This window comes from Martes martes (genome assembly GCF_963455335.1).
Source record: "Martes martes genome assembly, chromosome: 1".
NCBI lineage: Eukaryota > Metazoa > Chordata > Mammalia > Carnivora > Mustelidae > Martes > Martes martes.
In genome coordinates this window covers 194,849,701-194,868,784 of record NC_137888.1, presented here as the reverse complement: position 1 = coordinate 194,868,784, position 19,084 = coordinate 194,849,701, and the positions used below count along the sequence as shown (strand labels likewise).

At 46.0% G+C, this 19,084-nt stretch overlaps 1 protein-coding gene across 5 annotated transcripts in view; it reads left to right on the top strand.

The window, feature by feature from the left end:
* CACNA1D (calcium voltage-gated channel subunit alpha1 D) overlaps nt 1-19,084 on the top strand; it is a gene marked incomplete at its 5' end in the record, with an annotated part of 425,478 nt that overhangs the window by 294,921 nt on the left and 111,473 nt on the right. The gene's annotated exons all lie outside the window — the stretch shown is intronic.

Below are 19,084 nucleotides of genomic sequence, written 5' to 3'. Positions count from 1 at the left end.
TGAATTGTCCCTCTACTTCATGATTAGTCTTTGCTTGTGGAATCCCTAATGCAGAGGAATGAGCAGCTTTTGCATACACACTTCCTGTGGCCTTAGGGTCCTCCTCACTCAGTCGCCATATTTGAAATGTCAGTTGGCTGCCTCTACTCCTTGGATGACCTCCTCCCCCCACCCACACACCCATAGAGAGGATTCTTGGCGGAGAGTGGAGGCTGACTCGGGAAGGGGTTCCTGGTGTTTCTGGGCTCTGCCTGGCCTGTGCCCAGGGATGCCGTCCCAAGCCCCTGGGGTAGCTCTGTATCCTCACCTCCCACAGACACCCAGAAAGAGGAGCACCCTGAGGAGGAAGAAGGGGCTGTCTGGGCTCTCCAAGAAGCTGCTCTGGAACTTAACCAGTGTTGGAAAGCAGAGCCCCCACCTGGGGGCCCGGGGGGACCACCTCCCCAGAGGAGCCTTTGTCACGCATGGTGCTCACACTTCCTCAGGAAGTACTGGTGGGACCCTTGATTCCACGTGATCGAATTCTCACCTGCTTTATCTTCCTCTTTCCAAGTTTGTGTCTCAAGGTGGGGCGGGTGGCTGCCTTTATGGAATGCCGAGTCGGGGAGGCGCCCTGTATCGCGCTTGACCAAATAGGGTCTTCTCCAGAGCAGAGAGCACAGCAACTTGTCCACCCTCTAAACTGCCCTGCCTGTCTTCAGGCGGTAACGTATTTGCAGTTCTCCTTGACCGAATGTGGTCCATTTCACACCACAGACTGTGCGTCTCAGGAAGCCCCTCCCTAGTGCCCATGCCCCCAGGGAGGGGGTGGGGCCGGGCTGAGGGTGTGACCGCATTCCCCACCCCCCACCCCCACCACCAAGCCCCCACCCACAGAGGATGGACTCTGCAAGGCCCCCAGTGAAAGTCTTGGCACTTGGAAGGTGCTTTCAGGCTGATGAAGCTGTATGGCCGTAGGGTAGTGTCCGGCTGGTACGGGTGGACTTTATCCCTGGGGAAACAGCCTAGTGCCTCTTTTGCCTCAGGAATGGCCTGCACGAGGTTAACAGCAATGCTGGCGTGCGTTCCTTGGCGCCCCGTGTATCCTAAGTTCCACCAAACTGACTGAGGCCATGGAAACTGCTAATTTTAACAGTGCCAGTGACATGCCTTATCTCCAAGCTTCCCAGAGCAGGAGCCACCGCCTGGGCATATGATGAAGCAGCTGAAGACAGGGGAAAGGACAAGGTGGGCAGAGGGGCTCCGTATCTGAACGGCTGGCATTAAATGTTGATCCCCGTGGAGGCTGACAATGGGGACACCCTTGTGGGACAACCAGTTTACTGGGATCTATTTTAGGGACAGTAATAAGTAATTTTAAAACCTTTTGGTATCAGAACAAAAGTAGATCCGTTCTGAGGGAGCCTGCAATAGCGTGGCCTGCGCGGGGCCAGAGAACAGAGGTGGCGGGTGTGTCTAAGCCACTGACGGGGCCCTGGGCTCAGGCTCTCATTGCCGAGTGGGGAGAAGGTTGTGAAGCAGATCAGGAGCTTGCTCCCGCCTTCCTGGACAACCCCCTGCCCCTCCGCCCCACTCCTCCCCCTTGACTGGCCCCCAAAGCAACAACAACAACAAAAAAAACAAGCACTTCCTCGTTGCATTTTTAAAAATTTGCTTTAGTCTTAGAGTCTTCACAATTTTTGTAGGGAACACGGGAGGGAGATAGGTGTTAAAAGGACGAATACTTGTGTCGCGTGGCCCCCGAGGGGACACCAGACCAGCACACACATAATCCTTAAAGCGCTGAACTAAAAGCCTCCCGTTTTAGACATTTGGAACTCTATCGCCTTCTGTTGAAGTTTCATTCAATGATGCTCGTGTGTCTTTAAGTCTGTCAACCCATCGGAAATATGTGTTTCTGCCCTTAGCTGTGTGTGTGTGTGTGTGTGTGTGTGTGTGTGGCCATGCCATCCTATTGTATTGGTGACCTGGTTTTTAATCTGCACACTTGGTTTGGTGTTGGTACATGTTGAAAGCATTCTAAGATGGATGCTTTGGAAAAATCTTTGGTTTTACAACAGATGGCTTTTCTCAAGGTGAGTATGAAGTTTATAAAGTGTGCACCCTGTGTAACCAAGCATGAACACAGATGAAGACTTTTGTCTCTGACGAGAGCATTCTCTGGGGAGGGGGAAGCTGAGAAGGTCTGCAGCTCGGGCTGCAATTCCACATGGTCATTGAGGAGACGGTCCCCTCATGGCCAGGAATTGGAAAGAATGTCTCATTTAAGTCTGTAAGTCAGGCAGATTTGTTTCTTCTCATGCTGGGGTTTTCTGGTTTGTTTTTGGGGTTTGTGTGTGTGTGTGTGGTTTTTGTTTTTGTTTTTTTGCTTTGGGGTTTTTTTTTAGAAGCTTGATTTTTTTCTTTTTCTGTTTTTAAAATTGTTCATTTAGCGCCTTGTCCCTTTTGAGGTTTTTTGCCAGTAAATAGAATAAGAGAATTTGTTGGTGTCCCAGTGCTTGGTTTCTTTAGAATCACTGCCACATTCCCCGGGGCGGGGCGGGGGGGGGGAATGGTGGTCCTGGGCAGTGGGCTCACTTCTTCACCTGCAGGACCCTCCAGATGCCAGGCATACCTGTGGTAAGGCCCCCGAGGTGTGGTTCAGACCCCCCAAGAAGAGACTGGGAGAGGCAAAGGTCTGAGTTCTGGTCCTCCCAGTGTCACTCACCAACTCTGGGACTTCACTTTGTAGCCCTGAGCTTTGGTTTCCGGGTCCCTCAAGGAGCGATGGCCCCGCTGTGCAGCCCCCCTATTGGGGGGCTGGCTTTATCTCAGCTAATGAACGTAGAAGTAAAGGAATAAAGGATTATACTCAGTGAATGCGTCTTCATCCTAAATCCACGGACCTCCTCCCTGTCCCCTCTCTGGGTGAAGTGGGGACGGACACAGGGGCTCTTTGGAAATCGAAGTGTGCCATTTTCTGGATTTCCCAGGAAGTGACCACAGGAACTGAGCTTTGTTTACACATGAGTCCTGTACTCTGTGCCCCCAAGAGGAGGGCATGGAAGTTCTTTGTCAGCCACAGAGTGTCTTACAGCTCTAAATTGTCGTGACTCAGGTTCTCTCTGACAGTGATTTTTTGCACAATGTAAGGGAAAGGCCTTTCTGTAGCATTGTGGTTAATCATACCAGATTGAGAGTTGGAGAGCCAAGACGTGATTCTGCTTGGGCCTCAGTTTCTTCATCTGTGCAGTGGAGCTGATAGCACCAACCACGTGGGTTGTATGAGGATTCAGTGCACGTGAGCAGAGCGCGCTTCCTCTTTGTCACTGTGGTGGCTTGCGTGAGAGAAGAGAAAACGTGATTTGATGCAAGAAAAAATTGAATCAACTCAGTCCTTTTAAACTAATAATAATGGGCCAAGATTGGCCTACATTGGTGGAAAGTCAAAGTTATATAATATTTTTAAATGTTTTGTTGCGTACACACGTGTATATATAATGACATAAGCCAATGATTACTGAAGGATATTGTTACATAAACCACCTCCTGGGCCTGCTTTAAAGAATAGATTAAAATCATTTGTAACTTGCCTATGAATTCGGAGCTTTGGTTTTGCCAGCATCTTAGGGAAAATATTTGAAACACTTTCTTAAGCAGACTTTGCATGTTAGAAGAGAAGTGTTTCTTTGTAAAGCAGATTTCGTGACCTAAGACTGAATGTGAACCCAGCCCAAGTCTCTCGGTTCAAAGTCCTTCATCTCTAAATGGTGTTCTTTGTGTCCCAATAAGTTCCAATTTACCAGATCACAGCTATCTTTTTAAATCATTGTTCCAATTGTGTGTTACCAAAGGCCCGTTTATCTTAACTTCAGAAGTTTTGAAGGAACGTGGAGGAGGTGTGAAGCATTATAGAAAAGCAAAGGCCATTTTCAAACTAGTGGATCATTCTGAGTTTCACCATTGGGGTCTTTCTATACCCCGCTCTAGTTGCACCAGACCCCAGGGCCTCACGAAGACTCAGGTATGGCTCTTTGACCAGGCAGCTGTAGGCACGGAGGGAACGGGGAGGGAGGGTGGTGGTAGCGTGGGACTCAGGACTGCGTGATTTCAGGATTTTCCAGAGTAAGATCTGGTTTGGGGCCTCATCGTTTGCACCCTGGTCCATTTAAATCCCCACCATACTGAGCCACGGGAGGTCAGAGATGGCCTCTGACTTCTTCTCCTTGAATACTGACTCAGGAGGCAAAACATAGCAGGTAGATGGTTGTTGTATCACTTGTGAATGTTTTCTAAGTGGAGACATAACCTCTGGGAAGAGGCATTCTTATAAATTATTCATGACTGGAATTAGATTTTGCTCTCATTCAACACTTTACCGGTATCTGCTGATTGAAAACGAACACCGGAATTTCCTCCTATACATAACTGCTCTGACATAGCTGCGTCTTAGAAGAGTCGTTGAATTGCTTACAGCATTTGAAAATGGGTGTTGTTAGGCAATGGGATAGTCAGGCTGCCCATGGGATTGGGTGTCGCTATATTACGGAATGAAGTTGTATTGATTCATGACTTAATTCTGTATCCTGACCAGCAGACTAGGAAACCACATCGAGGTCTAGTCTAAAAACGACAAAGAGTGTACAGGGTTCTTAGTAGATCTTATCACTCAAAAAAAAAAAAAATCTGTACGTAATTTGTGATGATCATGCTAACAGAATTCCAAAGATGCATTGAATGATCAGTGGCAGCAAAATTTATTTTCTCCCATTTAGCTGGGTTTGTCTTTGGTCTGAGTAGGCTAATGTGTGAAAGATCTGTCCACACAGTTGGAGGTCTCTCTTGCATTTGGAAGTCATGCTGTGAGTGAGGTTGAAGGTCAAGGGAAAGCACCATAGGCCCTTTAATGCCTTCACCTGGTTTGGCTTAGATAGAAGAAGGAATTGAGCCCTGCCACAGTTACACATGGAAGAATGCTGTCTTTCCTCTTTCTCAGGAAGAACCAGGCTAAACGGTTATCTATACTTTCAAACCCTGAACTTTCTTGTTACAGAGTTAAAAGGCTATTGGGGGGTAGCTGGCAGCTGGATCCTGGTGCTATTGGTACCGAGGTACCTGAGGGGCACGGGCTGCTAGCCACACCTGACATTAACAAGTGAGTGGTAACTTCCCTGCCGCTGGCTCACAGCTACTGTTTCCATAGAAATGGCTGTGGGGATCAGTGGAAGCAGAGGTAAGTGAAAGTTTTCACTGATCCTTGTTTCCATCAAGCTGACATCTGTTTCCGTGGCAACAGCAGTGGCCAGCAGCCAGCCAGGCACTAGCAGCACATTCAGGAGAGCTCTCTCACTTGTCAGCTGTGGCTGTCATCTGTTCCTGACCGGGTTCCTTTTTAATAATGCAGAGCAAAGACCTCGGAGGACCGGGAGGCACCTCTGGCCACGTGTGCCCTCCTGGGCACCCGTCCTGCTGATGGAGAGCTCTCTACTAAGCAGCCGTTCCACCGGCAGGCAGCCTTCCCTCCGCCGCCCTCTGGCGTGTTGATGGGCAGTTAGGAGAGGGGGAGAGGTAGTGCTGGTGTCGGCGTTGTGTACGGCGGGTTGTTGAGTCTGTTGATCCCAAGTCCTGGGGGAAGAGAATTCACTACAGTACTTCTATCCACAAACCCAGCTCTTCATAAAGCTGCTGGTAATTTAATGGTCAAAATTAAAGCCATAATTTTCCCATGTTCCCTATGCGATCGGTGGCCTTAACGGTTGCTGTCACTTTTACAACGGAAGGAATGTTTATGAATTCAATAATTTGCCTTCTTGTGAGAAACATACTGACGATTGCTCCTAAGATGCTACTGTCAACCTTATGTCAGTCTTCCCCCCCCGCCCCCCCGCTTCTGTGAGATGTTCTTTTGCAGGCTGGTAGACTTGCTGCCAGAGATCATGAAATATTGGTCTAGCTGGGCAGCTCTACCTACAAAGACCAAGATGTCCGTAGTACAGGGAGCTTATCTTTACTCAAGTCTGGCAGTCGCTCCTTTCTTGGAGTTTCATTTTAATATTTAGCTGATGCATACACCCCAGCCCCAAGTAGCCTCCTCCCATATGGAACGGCTCTCCCAGGTCCCCGAGGTGGAGGGGAGCGGCGCATGTTGCTCTGATATCATAGGATGGAGAGCACGTGCATAGAGGCACAGAGTGAGGTATTGAGCAGTGTCTGGTTCTAAACCCTGAAAGATACCATCAAAACATCTTCCCTCTGAAGCAAAACAAAACTCTGATATTCAGAGCTGTGTCTGTGAGGATCGAAGGAAGACACAGAGCCACCGCGTTATGAGAATTTAGGCTGGCTGTCTAGAAGCCCCGAAAAATTGTGGATTTCCTGTCTCTTGAGGGCTTTCTGAGTGACTGTCTTTCCTCCGCAGTTTGGACGAGGGCAATATGTCTGGAGGCGGTATTGGGGTCTGACCCTGTATCTGCTGGTTGGCTTCAATATAATGGACTATTAAGAAGCAGGAAATCTTGCTAGGTACTTTTTTTTTTCCCTCTTACTTAGACTTCTTAAGGAAAAAAGTGACGTTATCATTTCATGAATATTTTTTAAGTGCTTACACGATAATAGATGTATTTGCCAAACACCTTACTAGACTCTGGGTTTCTAAGAATGAGACAAAGTAGAGTTTTTGTCTATATGAAGCTTTTATCTAATGGGGAAGACAAAGATTATAATGATAACTTCTATAAATTCTTTGAAATAAAGGTATGGGGTGCTGTGAGAGTGTTTAAACAGCACAGCTGATTTCCAGGGGCTGAGGAGAAGCCTCTTGGAGGAAGAGAAGAATGAATGAACAGCCATCACATCCAGGCAAGATGGGGGAGAAGGTTGGGGGAAGGTATTCCAGTCAAAGGAAAACTCCTCAAAGGCCTTGCCATAGGAGGGAGCAGATGTTGGAATAACTGAGCAAAGCCACGGGGACAGGCACCCGGGGAGCAGGGAAAGGAGGGTGGAGAGAAGAGACTGGTCAGGAAAACCCAGATCAAGAAAGGTCATCCTAGATCACATCAGAGTCATTAGCTAAAGGGTAAACCTACTGATGAGTTTGAAGCAGGAAGTATGTGATTTATCTTTGTGTTTTAGAAGACTGATTCTGTGTTATGATGTCTTCAGCTTACCTTAAGGTAACAACAACAACAACAGAATAAGATGACTTTTTGAATGGATAGAAGGTAGATAGACAGGTGATAAAGAAAATCTAGAAAATGTTAATTGCAGAATTTAGGTGGTAGGCATATGGGTGTGGACTGCATAATTCTTTGTACTTCTGTGAATGTTTGAAAATTTTCTTAACAAAATGGAAAAATTCGCGTATAAAAATCACTCTGGCTGCTTCAGTATGCATGGACTGGGTTGTTAGAAGAATGGATTATGGGGAGACTAATTCAGACTGTTTTATAATTCACTTCTAGCCACAACACAGTAACAGTTCCAGAGTGGACGTTTTACCATAAACGGCTATAAAACTGGCCAAAGCCTCTGAAGCAGGTTCCCCCCCTCCCAGGACAATGGAAATAGGCAGTACGGGATTGGGATCCCTAAGAGAAGGGAAACACATCAAGTAAGCCCCCATAATTGCCCTGGTTTTCTGCCTGAGGACACTGTTAGGATTCAGGCACAGGGAGGAAGAGCCCAGCAGAGGACAGCAGACTATTTGCTGAAGAGGCAAAGAACAGACAGTGGGCTGCTGAGACAGCTGGGATTTTCAGGGCAGGGTACTGAAGAGGGGTGTGCAGAGGAGGGGCTCTGGAAACCTAGGGATTCTCTTAAATCTTTGACTATAAACTAAGCTGCTGTGTGCCAGATGAGACTATCAAGACAAGGTGGAGAACAGCCTCTAGGAAGCTGTGAGCTGCTGGAAACCTCACCGTGCTGGGAAACGGGGGGTTCTGATCAGCTGGAGTGGACTGACCTTGAGGCATACACTGGATGTTCAGTTGAGACTTTAGAAAAGCCAGGCCTTGGGGGTGGGGCTCCTCTCCCTGTGTAAGAAGAGCTACTGTTAGACCTGCCCTGACAAAGCTTAAAAACAAGTTTCAAAAGACTCGCGTTAAGTAGCCGATTAATTCGATACCTGGCAGAACAAAAGTCAACACCCGTTAAGGAAAACACCTGAATCCAGATGTTCTCCCCAACGTTTCTCCACATCATTAAGAGTCACAGGACAGGAAAAGAAGCAAGAAAACATGATTCATAGTCACGGGGAAGAAGTCAGTAGAAACAAATGGAGAGATGACAAAAGTGTTGCAATTAGAAACCAAAGACTTTGAAATTGCTACTATAAACCTACTTAAAGAATTGAAGGAAAGGATGGCTATATTAAAGGAACAGATGGCAAAGCTCAGTGAAGAAATAGAGGTAATACTATATCTGGAATCAACAGATAGAACATTGGGAGAAAAAGAGAAAAGATCAGTGAAGAAGACTTAATGATCTCCAGGATGATATTAATCGGATAACTGTGAAATTGAAGTTCCGGAAGTGGAAGAGAGATTGAAGAAGAAACAATTTCTAAAGAAGTAATTTTGCCTCAAATGTTGCAAATTTTTTTAGAAACTGTGAATTCAAAGTCCAGGATGCTTAACAAACCCCAGGCAGTATAAGCACAAGGAGAAGCACATCTAGACCCATCAAAGGCAAATTGCCGAGAATAAAAACTAGAATATTTTAGAAGAAACCAGAGAGGAAAAGGCAATTATGTCCTGGGAGAAACTAAGATTATACAGTGACTTATTCTCAGATATGATGTCAGCTGTAGAACAGTGGAATGGCATCTTTCAAGGGCTGAAAGAAAAAAAAGACAATTCTGTATTCAGTAACATGTTCCTCAAAAAGTTAATGAATTAAAGAAATTTGCAGGGAGGATTGGTCACCAGCAAATCGGCACTATAGGAAGTGTTAAAGGAAATTCTTCAGGCTAAAGAAAATAATACCAGATTTTAAAAATATACATTCAAAGGGGCACCTGGGTGGCTCAGTGGGTTAAATAAAGCCTCTGCCTTCAGCTCAGGTCATGATCCCAGGGTCCCTGCTCACCAGGGAGCCTGCTTCCTCCTCTCTCTCTGTCTGCCTCTCTGCCTACTTGTGATCTCTGTCAAATAAATAAATAAAATCTTAAAAATATATATACATTAAAAAAATAAGGAACAAAGAACATGTGGGATGAACCAAAAACCAATAGCAAGATGGTAGACATAAATCCAACCACATCAGTAAGTGCATTAAATGCAAGTGGACACAATTTAATTAAAAGACATGTCAGCTGCATATAAAAATACAAGAGACTATAAATTTAAAGATTAAAAACAAAAAAATGGGGTAACTATATTAATACCACACAAAAGGAATTTCAATACAAGCAAGCATCTCATAAAGGGATCAGTTCATCGAGAAGATATGAGGATTCTAAATGTCTTTACATGAAGAGGGGCACCTGGGTGGCTCAGTCGTTAAGCATCTGCCTTCAGCTCAGGTCATGATCCCAGGGTCCCAGGATCAAGCCCCACATCGGGCTCCCTGCTCAGCGGGAAGCCTGCTTCTCCCTCTCTCACTTCCCCTACTTGTGTTCTCTCTTTCACTGTGTCTCTTTCTCTGATAAATAAAAATCTTAAAAAAAAAAATAAAATACACGAAGAAATAAGCTTTGATGTGCATGAAGGGAACACTGTAAAGTAAAAAGTACATGGGGAAACTGAGAAATCCACAAACACAGATGAAAGTTCTTATTATCCCCTTTCAATAATTGATAGAGCGAGGAGAAGAAAAACAGAAAACCTAAGTTTAGGTAATACCCAAGTACTATCAGCCAAATTGAGCTAATTGATAATTATAGAATACTATATCCAGTAACTGCAGAATGCACATTCTGTTCAAAAGTACATGGAACATTAACCGAGGTAGATCATATATGGGCATCAAAAGTCTCACTCAATTTAACGAGATTGAAATCTCAGAAGTATGTTTTTTCTAACAGCAATAAATGTGAAGTAGAAGTCGATCACAATAAAATGTCTAGACAGTTCTCCAAATATTTGGAAATTAGATGACATATCTCTAACTTACAATTCAAGGAGAAATATTACAGTAAATGTGATAAAATATTTTAACCTGGAAAATGAAAATGCAACATCTCAGAATTCGCATTAGCCGTCTAAAGGAGTGCTGGGAGGGAAAGAGGAAAGGTTTAAATTCAATAGTCTACATTATCGTTTAAGCATCTAGAAAAAGAAGGGCAAAAATTTGTCCAAGGTAAGTGGAAAATAAGAAAGGAAGCCAATGAAATAGGAAACACAAATAACAGGTAAAGTTAACAAAGGCAAAAGTGGGCTCTTTGAAAAGCTTACTCACATCAGATCTGTAGCAAGACTAATCAAAATAGAAAAAAGCAAATTATAAATTATTAGTATTAGTGATGAAAGAGGGACATCACCACAGACATTAAAACAATAGCAAGAGAATAGGGTAAAACATTTTATGAGAATAAGTTCAGTAACTTAGGAGAAATCAGCAAATTTCTTGAAAAACACAGCTTACTGGAATGGACTCAAATAAATAAAAAATGAAAGAGCCCCTTTATTTGCTTTTTAAGTAGAATTCAAAATCACAAACCGTCTTTCAAAGAGAACTAGAGGCCTCAATGATGTCAAAGGTAAATTATGTCAAACGATCGAGAATGTCATTCCTAACAAAAAAAAAAAAACAAAACACCTTTGGCAGATAATTGAGAGTGAACAATTTCCATGTCCTTTTATGAAGCCAGAATAACCTGAATACGAAACCAAACAGACGTTATAACAGCTTTCATTAATATGACATAAAAATTCTCAAATATTAGCAAATCTAATCAAGCAAGATGAAAGGAACAATACTTCAAGAACAAATGGGATTTATACCAAAGATACAAGGTCAATTCACCACTGGAAACTCAAACAATGTAATTTACCATATTAACCAAATGAAGGAGAAAAATCATATGATAATCTCAGTAAATACAGAAAATGCTACTGACCGTGTTCTGTAACCATGATAAAAACTCAGCAAACTAGGAATACTTCCTAGTTTCCTAGGGAACTTCCTCAGCCTGAAAAATGTTGTCTACAAAAAAACCAAAAACCTCACAAGATTGTACCTAATGAATGCCATCCCTAATGGTGAAAGACTGAAATGCTTTTTTTCCTAAGCTTAGAGACAAGGTAATCCTTCCTCTCTCACCCCTTTTTTCAACATTATACTACAAGCACTAGCTGGTGCATTGAAACAAATGCTGACTTGAAATGGACCATTAAAAAGCAAAAAATTACCTTTCTAGATGATTTTGCCCTTCAGAAATAGGAAACTGAGAGGGAAACCACATCCTAAGGGAAATCTTTCCTCTGTCTATATATAGTTATCTGACAGAATTGTAGCTATAATATACAAAGAACTCTTAACAACTAAGAAGATAACCCAATTAAAAATTAGCAAGAGACTTGGACAGATACTATATAAAGGCATACATAAAAACAGCCAATGTGCATGTAAAGATGGTCAAAATCCTTAGTCACCAGGAAAATGCAAGTTAAAACTGCAATGAGAGACCCATAAAAGAGTAGAACAGCTAAAATTAAGGTGAACAATACCAAGTGTTGGCAAGAATACAGAGCAATTTATGCACTCATACGTTGCTCATAGAAGCATAAAATGGCTCAGCCACTTTGGCAAAATTTGTCAGTTTCTCATAAAGTTAAACAAAAACCATATTGGCCCAGCAGTCCCATCCCTGTGGGTAATGACCCAAAATAAATGAAAACCTATGTCCACCATGACTTGTCTATGAACATTCAAAGAACTTTGTTCTAGTGGCTCCAACCTGGAAAAGCCCCAATGTTTGTCAACAGGAAAATAAATAGTGATGGAATCAGAAATTGGCATACTATCCAGCAGGACGAAGAAATGGAAACACTAATGCATTGTTATTGATGATGCTCAAAAGTGTTTTGCTGAGGGAAGAGAGCCAGGTACAAAAGAGAGTATATGCTGTGAGTCTGAAGTTCTGGAATAAGCAAAATTAATCCATAATATAGAAAATAGATCACTGATTTTTTCAGGTAGGAGAGGGGCGCTTGGCTGGGAAAGGAAATGAGATACTTGGGCTGTGGCATATGTCTTCTGTTTATCTTGACAGGGCTGTTGTCAGTGATGAGTGTCAATGTTCGCTAAACCACAAACTTAAAACACATGCATTTTTATTCATAACTTGAATTTTTTATAAAAGTGATCGTAAAATACCATCAACATGGAATTAAGAGAGACGTTGCTTCTGGTGAGGATGTAGTAGCAGATGCTGTATTTACCCTCCTACCCGAAGCAACAAAGCCAAAACCAGACTATGTATGTGAACACCAGACACCAAGTGATGAAGGACAGGGACCGATCCCTGAGAAACAGGAAGTAAGCTGCACGAGAACCGTGACTGCCCCCGCTCCCTGCCTTGAGAGAGTTCTGGGGCCACCAGAGCACAAGGAGGGAGGGACCCTGGCGGAGCCCTGTGACCTCCTGAAGTTGAGAAGCTAAGTATCTGCAGAAACCAAGGTGGCCAGAGTATATGGGAGAGAGTGTAAGATAGGAGAGAATGGCCTAGAAGGAGCACTGCAGAGACCAGCAGAGGGTCCCCCGCAAGGTGTGTCAGAGTTTACAATTTATCACTTGTTGATAGGAAACTACCCAGGCTGAAGAAAGAGCACTGGAGTGGATCACGGAGGGTGAGGTTCCGTGCTCACACAGGGCAAGGCACATGGCCTGCTCCCACCAGCTACCCTGGAGAAGCTCCTCATCCGTGGGACGTTGGGTAAAGTGCTCAAAGGACTCGCCCAGTTACTGAGGAATAACTAGGCCTCCATGAGGAAGTGCCCCAGACTGATCCAACAAAACTGAAGCAAGACACACAGGACCAGTGGGATCCAAAAAACTGTATCCCAGAACAAAGCACTAGAATATTTTAGGAATACAGAATATCAAACACCCACCAGGAGGGAACTTCCCATGTCTGGCATTCAATTAAAGGTGACCAGGCAGAAAAACATGACCCCTAATAAGATTTGATTAATCAATTGAAACCAACCCAGAACTCACACAGATGCTAGAATTAGCAAAAAGAACATAAAAACATCATTATAACTGTAGTCCATATGTTCACAATGTTAAACAGAGGCATGCAAGGTACCAAAAAATATAGCTTAAAAAATCAAGATCCCAAGAATCTAATGAAAGATGTACACGACCTCTTCTACACACAATTTTGCTGAAGGAAGTTAAAGACCTCAGGAAATAGAAGGATAGATGATTTTGGATTGAAAATCTCAATTTATTAAGATGCCAAAGGACAGTATTAAGAGAAGGTGCTTTCTTTTCTAAAGACAGGAAAGGAAGAGAGGGTGGGAAGATGTAAATTTGGTTTGTTGGTGGGAAGCTGGGAATATTCTTGCCTAATTCTTAGTTTCTCTGAAGCAGAAGGCAAGCTTAACTGCTGAGGGGAAGGGGGTAGCTAGCTGGCGGAGTCGTACGTCTGAGAGCATGGAGAAGGCTCGAGTGAGTCATTGAGAGGGCTCAGATGAGCTGGGAGGAAGTGATGTGTTGTGCTGAGATCCTACTTGAAGCTGACACTGATGTCAGCCTGTCCCAACCACCCCTTCCCCAGGGATGGAAGAGCATTTAGGTTACTGGCAAGAACTTTGCCCAATAGATCGCTGATGTATCGTGAAATCTAAGTTCAATTAGGGGGAAGGGAGAGACTTAACAGACTGGGAGACAATGGGTCCAATGGATCGGGCATTTCAGAGAGGTGAAAAAATAGAAAATTGTCTAAAGTGGCAGTGAGGAAGTTGGCTGTTAGGAGGTTATGGTTGGTCAGAACGCAGAAGGCTGGGGTTTATGATGAAGTTAGGGATGGTGGACATTTGGGGTGTGGCAGGGATGGGGTGGCTGAAGCAGCATGGGACGGATGGCTATTGGAGATCAGTAGGTCAAGGAATTGGAATGCTGGGTGTTGGCAGGAGTCCCCCAGGAGGATGGGAGGAATGGAGAGGGAGGCTGGGAGCCAGGAGTCTTCGTTGAGGTTGGCCCAAGCCGACCCCGAGGAAGGAGAGAAGGCCATGTCTTCCACTGGTATCCCTGCAGGAACAGGGTTTTTTGTGTGATGGACTTCACCAGCAAAATGAAGGAGTGGTTTAATGAAGATGTTAAGAGGAACAGAAAAGCAAGCAACTCCACCTTGAGGAGGGATCTGGAAAGACCACAAGGGAAGCAGAGCGGGAAGCTCCAGGGTGACCCAGATTTCTGTCCAAGGAAGGAGGACGGGGGTCCCTTTGAATAGGTTGAGGGTACAGGAGCAGGAATTCCAGAGGGCACAGGGAAGGGTTGAAGAGTGAGGGAAAGCTGAGTCAGTGACAAGGTCGTATGGAGGAACGTGGGGACAGGGGCTACTAGGTGAGAGGGACTGGGCATTGCATGTGTGCCTTGCTTTGTGCAGGCTTTCGCTGGTCATTAGCAAAGGGAGTGGAGGCTTGGTGGTGAGGTCTTCCGATGGAGGAGGGTCCTCAGCTGACAGCTGCCCTGGCCCACTTGGTCTAGCTCACTCGGCCTGAGGTGTGTGCTAGAAGCTTCTGTCTCTCCAGAGATGCTCTCCCGAGATCCCTCATGGTGGTGGTTATTGCGGTGGGTGTGACTAGGTGGAGGACTGAGGGTTACGGGTGGTGGCTCCTCCTGCCAAGGGGATTACCAGTTGCTGCGGTGACTGGTTCCCGCTTGTCACCATGGTGGGGAGAGCACAGGTTTGCAGGGGCCTGGCTGTCATGCTGGTGGCCTCTTCCTGCTGACATGACCTTCCCCGGTGGGCTTCACTTGTCCTGAAGGGGGTGGCCTCATCCGCCCTGTCACTTGTCTTGTAGAGCTGTCCTCAGAACCAAGGAGAGAAACAGACGGGAAGGGACCTGTGAACCGAACGACTTTTCCCAACGCAGGTGTTTTCAGCGTTGGCCGGACTGTCATCTCCTTGAGACAGACTGTCTCTGGGCCTTTGAAAGCCTCCTTCTTTGCACTCTGAATGCTCCCTCGCCGGCCCTTCTCTCCAGGACGTCCCAGCATCCCGGGACTGGAGCGGCTCTGGAAGCACTAACCTAATTTCTCTAAGTCTGATTATCCCAAGAGTTGGGTTTGGATTCAGGGATAAAATATTAATCTGTTCAGAACTAGATCATGCCCTGTAAATTCTGCGTTAAACTCAATCTTGGTCTAAGCTGAGTTCTCTGCTGCCGCCCTTGGAGCCTCCAAGTGTTTGCAGCTTCTTGGCTTCTGAGTCTGGGAGGCTTTTGCTCTATCTGAGGAGTCGAATTTCAGGGGGCGACGGCCCTGCACCCGACCATGTGTGTGCTATGCCCTGTGCCCCACCCGGGCTTGGATCCGGTGCGGTTGCTGACGAGCCAGCTGACGGAGGCGTAACCATCCAGGGGCCACAGTCACCTGTCTGGCCCTCGGTCACCTGAGTTTTGGCATCTGTGCCGCCCCCGGCAACGTGGCCCAGATGTACAGGGGAGGGCTGGCACGTCGGAGGGGGTTCTCCCGAGGAAGCCAAACTCCGGCTGGCCGTGGAAGGGAGGGCATTTGCAAGGATGTAAAGAAAGATCCCAGCACATGGCGGGGAACACGGGGCCCAGTGCACACGTGTATTGGGGCTTGGGTACTCTCTGCCAGCGGGTGTGCAAGGTGGGGGGGTCAGAAAGCAGCCGCCGCACTTGGGGAGCCCAAGTGAAGGAGGTGGGAGTTTTTGCTTCTGTTGACAAGAGGTGTGTGAAAGTCAGGTGACGATGTGGAACCAGGCCTGGAAAGCAAAGCTGGGGCCCTGCAGGGTGACATGGAGTGAGGGGGGAGCTAGGAGGTGGGCGGGGGGGAATCTGACGGTGAGGGGGTGAGGGCACAGGCAGCGTGGGGTGGTGGAGATAAACATGAAGGAGTTGATGCAGAAGGCGCTTGGGGGCCTCAGAGAGGAGGCGAGATCTGTGGACTTGGTGGTCAACTCTGGGTACAGATTGTGTGAGAGAGTTTTCTTTGTTCTTTGTTAATAGAGCAGCTAAGACAGATACCCGGCACCTGGCTACATGCTTTGCACAGTTTACTTCTTTCAGTCTTCTCTAATACCTTACTGAAATGCTTTTGCCTCAGTTTTATAGATGAGGGCAGCGAGGCTCAGAGAGGTTTCACTTTTCTCAAAGTCACACAGCTAGTCAGGAATTCCTAGCAAGCTAGAAATCAAATTCCGAGCTATGTGTCTCCGGGGCCCAAGCTACTTCTCCCATCAGTTGGAAGCTCCTTGCGTGTCAGGCGAGGGGACACCTCCTGTGGGACCCTGTCTCCCCCGGCTGGGTCTGTGCTGATATGGCCTGAGCTGCTGTGTTCTTCATGTTTCACCCATTTCTTTATCTCCTCCAAAGGACTCCCCCAGAGCGGAGTGAAATAGTGGAATATGGAGGCTTCAGAGAAACTGGTTTCTTTTTCCTCTTAAAAGTGCTTGTGATGGGGCATCTGGGTGGGCTCTGTCAGTTGACTGTCCAACTCTTGATTTCGGCTCAGGTCACGATCTCAGGGTCATGAGATCGAGCCCCACCTCAGGCCCCATGCTCAGCAGGGAGTCTGCTTGAGATTCTCTCTCTCAGTCTCTCTCTGCCCCTCCCACTGGCTTGTGCCATCTATCTATCTCTCTATCATCTATCGTCTATCTATATCTATTCTTTAAAAAAACAACAACAAAACAAGTGCTAGTGAACAAGTTCCATTCTAGCTCAAGTGGTCTTTTTGGATCCTTTCAGTGGGGATGGATGTCTCTGAATCCCCGAGTGTCCCTTAAAATATGCTCATTCCCTTGGTCTCAACTAAACGTAATGGTCCACAGAGGGCACTTCTCACCCATCCTGCCCTCCAATGAGGAACCTCTCCGGGGAGGGAGAGGCTCCATCTCCTCTGTGAGCCTCTCACCAACGGGTTCACCCGCTGACAAGTTCAGTGGGTGGGATTGGGCTGAAACTCTCAGCAATCCCAACAGATGGGTTTGGTCCCAGCTTCTCCCCTGCTCCAGCGTTCATTGCTTACCTGCAGTCAGACCCTGCCCGCAGACAGGCACAGGCAGCCATCACTCCGTTCCGGGCAGTTCTAACCTGGCTCGTAACTTGGCAGACGGTGTCAGCTCATAAGTAGGACATGCCGCGGGGTTGCTGGTACCTTCCAACAGGTTTATTTGTTAAGGGTTCTACCACCATCCAGAGTCAGACTTCAGGTACACATTTTCCTCATTTTTTCTTTAAAAACTGGAATCGGATAAGTCTAGCATGAGGTTTCTCAAGTGACTTCTTAAGTAACACATTGCACGCCTGTCGTGGCAGCTAACGATGTAGGCTTGGCTCATTTGATTGAAGGGTGTATTTCATTTGGAGAAAACGATGAGATGAGAGAGCCCATGAAGAATGCTTCTTAGCACACGTCTTCTAAAAAAAACAGATTGAAGCAAGAAATCTGTAACTTTTAGCGTGCAACCTGCATGGGAAATTTTCTGCCGGAAGCACTAGAATGTCTTTGGTAGCCATGGAAACGTAACTCTGCAGAGAGAGAGAGCAGCTCTTCTGTCCTCCGACAAGGAGATGCAGTCAAAGGAAAGGGTAGTTCATTCTAAGATGCCAGATACACTTTCTTCCTTTCCATGGAGGACTTTTTAAGACTTTGCAGGACACTGGCTGTCTTTGTTTCTGTTTTAATGACAATGGTGGGTACAGTTTTAGGTGCTAGAACCTTACATGGCCATTGGTCATCAGATATGCCCAGTGTAGTGCAGAGCCCACAATCCATGTCTATGAAGTGGTTGTTATTAACCTAAGACCTGAGTCTGTAGGAGCGCCTGGTGGCCCAGCTGGTTAAGTGTCTGACTCCTGATTTCGGCTCAGGTCATGATCTCAGAGCTGTGAGCTCAGGTCCCCACACCGGGCTCTGCACTGGGTGTGGAGCCAGCTTAGGATTCTCACTCTCTCTCTGCCCCTCCCTCTCTTCCTCTAATAAAAAAATTAAAAAATAGAAAACAGAAAAATAGAAAAAAAAAAGACCTGAGTCTATAAAACCATTTATTAAATTTAACCTATTCCTGGGGTGCCTAGGTGGCTCAGTCAGTTAAGCATCTGCCTTCAGCTCAGGTCATGATCCCAGTGTCCTGGGATCGAGTCCCACATCCGGCTCTCTGATCAGTGGAGAAGCTGCTTCTCCCTCTGCTGCCCCCTGTGCTTGTGCTCTCTCTCTGACAAATAAATGAAATCTTTAAAATAAATAAATAAAATGTAGCCTAGTCTTACCGAGCGATGGCCACCACTTTTGATAAGGAATTGATATACAAAGATAAGACGCACACAGCCCCTTCTTCATAGAGCTTACGGTTTAGTGTTAGAAGAAAATACTAGAGACCAATTGCAGTGCTGTGAATGAAATTCTACCCCAGCGAGATTCATCCAGGAGACTCTAAGGACATTAGAGAAATGTGCTTGCAGGCTGACCCAGCAGCGTGGGCGAGGATGGGGACGAGCAGTCGAGGCTAACTTAGGCAACACCAATGCACAGCAATAACATCTCTGTGCCTTGGAGGGAATGAAGGAACTTGAGGATGGTTGGAGTATAGAGTGTAAGGAGCAGCTGATGAGAGAGGACCAGGAGAGACAGAAGGCCAGATTGATCCTGCGTTAGGGGGCTCCGTCCCTCCTGCTCTGGGGGTGGGGGAGGGGAAGCGCCACGTGTGCCAGGTCCCTGAGGTTAGGTGTGGTCATGCCCGCTCAGCTGCAGTTGCTGCAGATATCCTTGTCATTAAAAGCGGGGGGGAGAAAAGTTAGGAAATACCTACTTTGAAAATGGATTGTCTTCTCAAAAGATGGAAACTGTTTTCTATTCAGAGCATTTTTTCAGAGACTTTTACGTCCAGAAAGGCAGTCAAAGACATGAAAAAGGGAACGTGTCTTAAGTGAGGACATCACTTAAGACACCCAAACCTGTATGAACA